Raw genomic sequence first — 8,545 nt, 5'->3', positions numbered from 1 at the left:
CCCCTGGCAGCGTGGAGTGAGAGACCCAGCACCCACGCAGAGGATCAGAAGGGCTCTTTCTGCAGCCAGCCAGCTAATAGGAAAGCATCGCCTCACCTGGATCCAGGAACACAGCGCCAGCTACTCACCAGTTGGTGAAAACGCCTGGTAATGCAAACAGGCCCCGGAACAAGACCCACCTGAGGTCAGTGATGACTACAGGAGATGATCCTGGTCTCTTTAGTCTAAATGACACCACCCTCCCCCGCTGGACTACCCTTATTCCCTTCTTAAAATATCATTGTCTTTGAGGTACACATCTTTGGGGAGCGGGACATGTGGCATACACTTTTAATCCCAGCACTAGAGAGGCAAAAGCAAGGGGATTTCTGTGAGTTCAAGGCCAGCCTGGTGTAGCATAGAGGGTTCTTGGAAAGCAAGGGCTAGATAATTGAGACCCTGTCTCAAAACAGAAAGGAAGGAAGAGAGGGAAGGAGGGAGGGAGGGAGAGAGGGAGGAAGGGAGGGAGGGAGGGAGGGAGGGAGAGAAATAGAGATACTGATAGACAGACAGACAGACAGACAGACAGACAGACAGACAGACAGACAGATAGAAAGGATAAAAACAAATGGGACAGAGCAAAGATTCCTTTCTCCTCTTGGTCATTCTTTCTCCCACTTTTTTTCTGTTTGTTTTTGCTTTTTGAGACAGGGTTTCTCTGTGCGCCCCTCACCGCACTGTCCTGGAACTCCCGCTGTAGACCAAGCTGGTCTTGGACTCAGGATTAAGGGTATGCACCGCCACGCCTGGTTCTTCTCCGGCTTTCTTTCTTTCTTTCTGAAAGTGTTTTTTTCTCTTTATTTATTCTTCTCTCATGCAATACAGCCAGACCACAGCCTCCCTTCTCTCCGCTCCTCTTGGTCCCCCATCACATTCCCTTGCCTCTAGACCTACTGTTTCCCTTCAGAAATGTTTTAATGCATAAATATCAAATATCATTAAATTGTTTCAAATTTCTTTAGAATAACATTTTTTAAAGTTGTTTTTATTGAGCTATATATTTTTCTCTGCTCCCCTCCCATCCTCTCCCCTCCCTTTCTACCCTCTCCCATGACCCCCACACTCCCAGGTTACTCAGGAGATCTTGTCTTTTTCTACCTCCCATGTAGATTAGATCTATGTATGTCTCTCTTAGTGTTCTCATTGTTGTCTAGGTTCTCTGGGATTGTGGTTTGTAGCCTGGTTTTTCTTTGCTTTATGTCTAAAAGTCACTTACAAGTGAGTACATATTATATTTGTCTTTCTGGGTCTGGGTTACCTCACTCAATATGTTTTCTAGACCCATCCATTTGCCTGCAAATTTCAAGATGTCATTGTTCTTCTCTGCTATGTAGTACTCCATTGTGTAAATGCACCACATTTTCCTTATCTATTCTTCAGTTGAGGGGCATGTAGGTTGTTTCCAGGTTCTGGCGATGACAAACAACGCTGCTGTGAACATATTTGATCACATGTCCTTGTGGTACGATTGAGCATCCTTTGGTTATATACCCAAAAGTGGTATTGCTGGGTCTTGAGGAAAGTTGTTTCTTAATTTTCTGAAAAATCTCCATACTGTTATCCAAAGTGACTGTACCAGTTTGCACTCCCACCAGCAATAGAGGAGTGTTCCCTTTACCCCACATCCTCTCCAGCATAAGTTGTCACCAGTGTTTTTTATCTTGGCAATTCTTACAGGTTTAAGATGGAATCTCGGATTTGTTTTAATTTGCACTTCTCTGATGGCTAAGGATGTTGAACATTTCCTTAAGTGTCTTGGAGAAATGGCTCAGCTGATAAAGGCGAGGCTCACAACCAAAAATATAAAAATCTCCAGCTTTCTAAATTCTTTTATACTAAAAAGCTGACACGATTATCCTTCATAAGCAAAAAGCATATATGCTTTCTAAGCAAATGACGAAGTCCTAGCCTTCTAGGCTTTATATCCAAGCTCTAGTTGCTATTCACGAGTGCCCTGTGGGCTCCAGCGGCCAATTAACATCTTGGATTGTTTTCTCAAAATCCAGAGCACCGTTTCCCAGGTGAGCGACATCCGAGGAGGCCTCAACGCGTTTGCTCTTCCTTCCTCTAAAATCTCCTAAAACACCGGAGGTCCGAGCCCCAGTGTTCGACAGAACCTGGCCGCTGTGGGAGGGACCCCGGGCCACCACACAAGGCGGTTCGGATTGGATACAGTGGGCTAGAGCAGCCCCAACTAACCAACCGCAGGGAACCCGGCTCCTGCTTTAAAGAATCGTGTCTGCTCTGCAAATCCGTCTGCACGCCGCTGGGACGCCTTTTATTACCAGTCCAGAGGGCTGTCCTTGGTAACCCAGCCTGTTCCTCAGGCTCCCCGCTCTCTAAAGAAAGTCCAAGTCTGGTCCCCCTCTTCCGGAAATCCACCAAGTGAACCCTCCCTTTTCCGTTTCAGGTGGCCTTGCTGAGAGGCGCCAAGGTCATTCCCAGCACTTCGAGTCTAGCCTGGTGCCCTAGGGAGCTGTGGGACCACAGGCCCGGAGCCCAAGGTACACGGTGTCTCCTTGATGCAATTGCTCTCTGTGGACTTGGGGAAGCTTGTTAGCCTCCCATTCTCGCAGCTGGAGCCCTAGCGCAGCAAGCAGGCTGCAGCCAGTCACAGAACTGGCACTGAAGGGAATGGTGTACCCCGCATGGTCGCTGAAAATAACGCTCCCAACTTTCATCGCAGCGTTCCTTTGCAATCCTGCTGAGCCTCCATCGCTCTGCTAGAGCTGGGCCAGCGCTGGTGCTCACTGCGTGAGTATCTACAGAGAGGGATTCCCAACAGATAAAACTGCCTGACGATGACCTAATTCCTCCATTCAGAAGATAAATTCGTCCTACCTACATATTGTTATGGTTTCCATTCTTAAATTATACATAAAAGGCCCGAGCCGTACCCGGCCTGTTTTAGACATTGCAAAACATGAATCTTAATAAGATGCGTATTTCAAGTTGTGCCCCCAAAATATGTATCATCAGAGACTCCTGTATAGTTTCGCACCTGCCGTCCTAAAGCGTACTGTTAAAATTCGGTGAAACTCTCTCTTACAATGTCCTCATTCACTGTCTTACACCTGCTTGCTGCCTTTCTTGGTCTTCGATTACTTTTTTAGTGATATAAAAAACTAAAATGCGGAATGGCGAGATGGCTCGGCCACTAAGGGCACTTCCTGCTAAGCCTGATGACCTAAGTTTATTTCCTTAGTTGTCTACCGCCCCAGCACTGGCCCTGTGGTGCACCTACCTGCGCGTGTGCACACACACACACACACACACACACACACCCTTGTTCTCAATAAGTAAGTGTAAAACACATTTTAAAAATAATAAAAGGAGTCGCGTGTGATGATATGCATATTGGGAGGTGATGGCAGGTAAGATCAGGGTTCAGATCAGTGTCCTCAACATGAGACCCTACAGCAAAAGAAAGAAATATAAAATAATTCATTCTTTTTTTTTAATTCCAAAATGATATACCATATCATTCAGTAACTCACCTTCAACGTTCTTGTCTGTCATTTTTAGCGTTTCAAGACAGGGCTTCTCTGTTTCCAGGAACCTGCTCTGCAGACCAGGCTGGCCTTGGACTCACAGAGATCCACCTGCCTCTGCCTCCCACGTGCGGGGATCAAAGGCGTGTGCCACCACTGCCTGGCAGTTTCTGTCTTTTTTTTTCCTAAGATTTATTTATTTATTATGTATACAACATTCTACCTCCATGTATGTCCACACGCCAGAGGGTGCCAGATCTCATTACAGATGGTTGTGAGCCACCATGTGGTTGCTGGGAATTGAACTCAGAACCTCTGGAAGAGCAGCCGGTGCTCTTAACCACTGAGCCATCTCTCCAGCCCAGTTTCTGTCTTCTTTTGTGATCGTCTTTTTAATTATAAATGAATGTATAAGCAGGTGTCTCCTAAGTCCTCAAGGCATTTTAGAGCCACACACATTTCCCCTTCCTGGGCTTCAGACCTCAGAAGCCAAGAGGGCTGGGCTGGGGCTCAGCTGGTGGAGAGCCTGCCTAACACTGAGCAGCTCCACCCCATCCCGGCACCCATGGGATCCCCAGCACTGCATAAACCCGGAGCAGTGGTACAGGTCTATAATCCCTGCACTTGAGTGGTGCTGGCCAGAGATCAGAAGGTCAAGGTCATCCTCAAAAAAAAAAAAAAGGGTCAGCCCAAACTGTGTGAGACCCTGTATCAAAACAAGAGACACCTGTGAAAGTTGCCTTGGCCAGGAACACACTCATTTTTATGCGGAACCCTTTCTAAAATGTGGACTTGCTGTGGAGATAATAGCTAGGATGATACTTTGGGAAGCAGTGATCCAGCCATCTAACAGGTGGAGGAATTACAGCCATGCCTGGCAGATGGGACAACACATTGAGACAAGGCAGGAGCGGGAGAGGGAGCGGGAGCGGAGCACACTCCTGGGACCCGAGCACTCCGGAGGAAGAGGAGGGAAGATCAGGAGTTTGGCCAGCCTGGACTCCATGGGCTCATGCCTTAAACAATTAACCCATAATAACAAAATGCAGTATAAATGAAATTTTAAAGAAGTTGACGGGCAAGGCTGTCGTAGAATTGACTATGTAGCCCAGTCTGGCCTCAGACCCAGGGACAATTGACCTTCCTCAACCTTCCCAGTGTTAGGATGGCAGGCCTGTCCCACACCTGACAGGGCAGGTCACCTGAATTGCTATTTGTGAATCTTATAAATCCCATGGGAGATGGGGAGGGAGCTGAGTGGGGGGAGGATTTTTTTTTTTTTTTGCATTAAGTAACCACACACAGGGCCAACCTGTAAGAACCCTGAATAAAAACCCAAAAATAACCTTCTTCGTGGAAAAACTAAATCCAAATGCATTCCACTCTGACTGAGTCAGTTTCTCCTTTCCCCTCACACACCTGGAGCTTTTAGAATGGTCCCCGAGGTGGTCAGGAGAAAAGGCCACCCACCCCGGTCCAGAACTATCAGGCCCTCTGTGTCACAGCACGCGCTGGCGCGCATGCGCGCACACACACACACACACACACACACACACACACACACACACACACACACACACACACACACACACTAGGGACTTTCAAACTGGAGCTGTTACCCACTACAAACATTTTATAAAGGAGCTCCGAGCAGAGCACCAGGACTAATCCGAGGAGCCCTAGGGAAGAAACAGCCTTGCACCTGAGCCACAGGCTCACATTAAAACCCCTTCTAACCAGCGAGGCCTGGTGGACACTGAGACAGGAGGATTGCCAAGTTTGAGGCCAGCCTGGGGATGAAGCCTCATCTCCGATTTTATAATCGGAATAAAAGCACACTGGGAGTACAGTTCAGTGGTAGAATACTTGTCTAGTATGTCTGAGGCCCTAGGTTCGATCCCCAGTGCTTTGATTGATACATAAATAGTCATCATCAAACAATTGCCTTTGACTCTGCAGCCGCGTGGCTCCCTGTGGCTCCCTTTCTCTCCCGCCCCCACCCTGCGAGGTCCAAGGCTCCGAAGACAACAGTAACAACAACCAGGGGATTAGGATTCAATTTGTCTCCTGTTGCTCACAACATTTAATGGAAGACTAGACAAAAACCACATTTCCATAAACACTAATTGATTGGTGGCAGATTGATCCACGGAAGTCCTGCTAACGGTAATTATTATCGCGAGAAGCTGAACTCAGATGCAAATTCCTGGCTCCGGGTTTTGCCTGGAGGTTATTTTACATTTCAAGGGAGCCTCACAGTTGAACCAGACTGTGAAAAATGAACCCAAACAGGCTGGCAAACACTTTTCAAATTTTCTTCTACCCACAACATTTGCATCCCTTCTGCTGACATTTGTCAACCGTCACTAGGCCCCTCCATCCGTCATCTTCTCCCACGCAGGACAGCCTGCAGCACTGAGGGTCCATCTATTCGCTCCTTGTTCCCTAATAACAGAATTTTATGGCGACTTTCCAAAGGAAAGGAAGCCACGGGCAGAACGAACCTCGTCAAACCCACCAACTACTTGTCCTGTTGAGATTTGACCTTGGACTGGGCTAAACTAAAACAAAAACTTAATTCCATCTCTTAGAATTACGGGCACCGCAAAGTATATACCCATAAACACATAAGTTAATTCTGAGAAATGTCGTTGTCATCAGCCATATGAAGACCAGGAACCTTCTGCCTAAAATGCTGACATTTGAACTAGCTAGTTAGGCCTACAGAAAAAAAGAAATGCCCAATGTATACACGGTTAAGAATCCGTAGCAGGCATCCACCTCCAGGATGAGCTCACGGAAATGGAAAGTGATACTTAATTGTCAAAATTAAAAATTCTCAGAGGCACAAGTGCAAGACAGCTTCCTCTTTTTCTGTTCTCTGGGGAGTGAAAGAGCTTTGGGGGCTGTTGGTTCCAAGAAACGGTTTGCCTGTTGTGAATAAGAAAGTTGTTCAAATCATTCCCTACAGACACCGTTTAAGCTAGATACTCCGTAGTAAAGCGCTAACTGCCGCTCCGGAGATTCCATGCGATTTTCCAGTCTGTGAGCACTTGGACTCAACCAGCTGACTGCTTTTTCTCTCACTAACAAAAGCATACCAAATACTGTCTCTCCGCTGTTTAATCTCACTTTACTCTTCCACAGAGATTTGGGGGGCAGTTTGATGAGACACTTTGTTCACAGTCTATCCGCGCCACAGCCAGGTTGCTAATAGGATTCTAACAGTATATTTTACGGGTCAAATTTATATGAGGTCAGGAAAAGCGGGGCGGGGTAGGAGGTGATGGGGGTGTTGACGACTGGTGTCTATGCTGCCACCTGTTGGCCATATAAGGAAATACACAGAGAGGGAAGAAAGCATTCTATCTGTATTCATGGACTATTTATATTCTGGTCCATAAATGATTCTTAGACTAGGGAAGGGAGCTCACAAACCATTTAGAGGATATTGCAAAATCTTGAAACCTGTCTTTATAAAAATAAAACAACGTGCACTCTCTATATTTTTAATAAAGTCTTTTTAAAGATTTATTTAATTTAGTTTATGCCCATGAGTGTTTTGCTCACATGAATGTCTGCACACCACATGCATCCCATGCTCTCAGAGGTCAGAAGAGGGTGGTGGATCCCCTAGAACTGGAGTTAGGAACGGTGGTCAGGCAATATGTGGGTCCTGGAATTCTGACTCGGGGCTACTGCGAGAACAAGGTATTCTTAACCACTGAGCTGCCTCTCTAAGCCCCATAATATATTTCTGTAGGCAAATTTGGACAGCCCAAAGACCATTTATATACCTAAGCAAAGCAACCTCAGTTTTGGTGCTGTGGCAAAAAAAAAATAGTACAAATAGAAGAAATTGGACATTCTGGAATAACAATTTGAATGCAAGATTATTCTGGAAATTTTTTCTTTTTTTACCTTAAATTATATATATGTTTGCTTCAAATCTAGTATTAACTACAGACAGACAGACAGACTTTTAACCTTGTCCCATGGCCACAGACAGCTTCTTTTCTGGGGTAATTGAGTGGGAATGTCTCTGTGGGCCTTTTGGGTGGTGTGCACATGGGAAACAAGATGCTTTGGACAGTCTCCAGTGGAATCTGGACCACATGAGACAGGAGCAAGTGCACAAGGACCAGTCGTGTGTGCCTCCTGTGTTTCTGTGACTTTACCCAGGGAAGCTTCCACAGAGCCATCGCCTGCCTCTAGCATCGTTTTCCTGGATGCTGGGGATAAAATCCAGCCATACATCCAGCCTCTAAGATGTTTCGAATGTGCTCCAGTGGTCTCCATATTTGGAGACTTCCCTACTCCATCCCCAAAACGAAGCTATTTCCCCCACATCCTGTCTAGGAAGAGAGACCTGTTCATAATCCTTAGAGCATCTGAAACTGCCCCAAATAACCCTCCTGGGGTCCTCCTTCATGGGGAGAGTGACAGACATGGAGTGAGGATTGACTGGTCTGGTCCAACCAGCACACCCGTCCTTCCAGCTGTCAGCGTGACCAAGATATTAACCTAGCAACACCGCGACCCTACACACATCTCACGTCTTCCTTTATGAAATTAGCACTCTGTAGTGTTGGAGAGATGGCTCCACAGTTAAGAGCTCCGTCTGCTCTTCCAGAGGACCCTGGTTCAGTTCCCAGTGCCCATGGTGGGTGGGTCACAACCTCCTCTAACTCAGTCCCACAGGATCTAAGCCTTTTTCTGCCTCCATGGTCATCAAGCACACACACGGTACATAGACACTTACAGAAAAAGTAAGAACAAATCTTAAGATAAATCAGTTGGCACTCTCCCTGAGTCCCCTAAGATCCAATGCATACTTCAGAAAGAAGATGCAGTAACAGTAGCTGGTTTCTCAGTTGGGATAAGTGCTTCTTTTGCTTTATTTAGTTGGGTTTTTGTTTTGTTTTGTTTTGTTTTGGTTTTGGTTTTTCGAGACAGGGTTTCTCTGTGGCTTTGGAGCCTGTCCTGGAACTAGCTCTTGTAGACCAGGCTGGTCT

The sequence above is a fragment of the Microtus ochrogaster genome, chromosome 6 (genome assembly GCF_000317375.1).
Source record: "Microtus ochrogaster isolate Prairie Vole_2 chromosome 6, MicOch1.0, whole genome shotgun sequence".
NCBI classification, from domain to species: domain Eukaryota; kingdom Metazoa; phylum Chordata; class Mammalia; order Rodentia; family Cricetidae; genus Microtus; species Microtus ochrogaster.
This window is presented reverse-complemented; position numbering follows the sequence as displayed.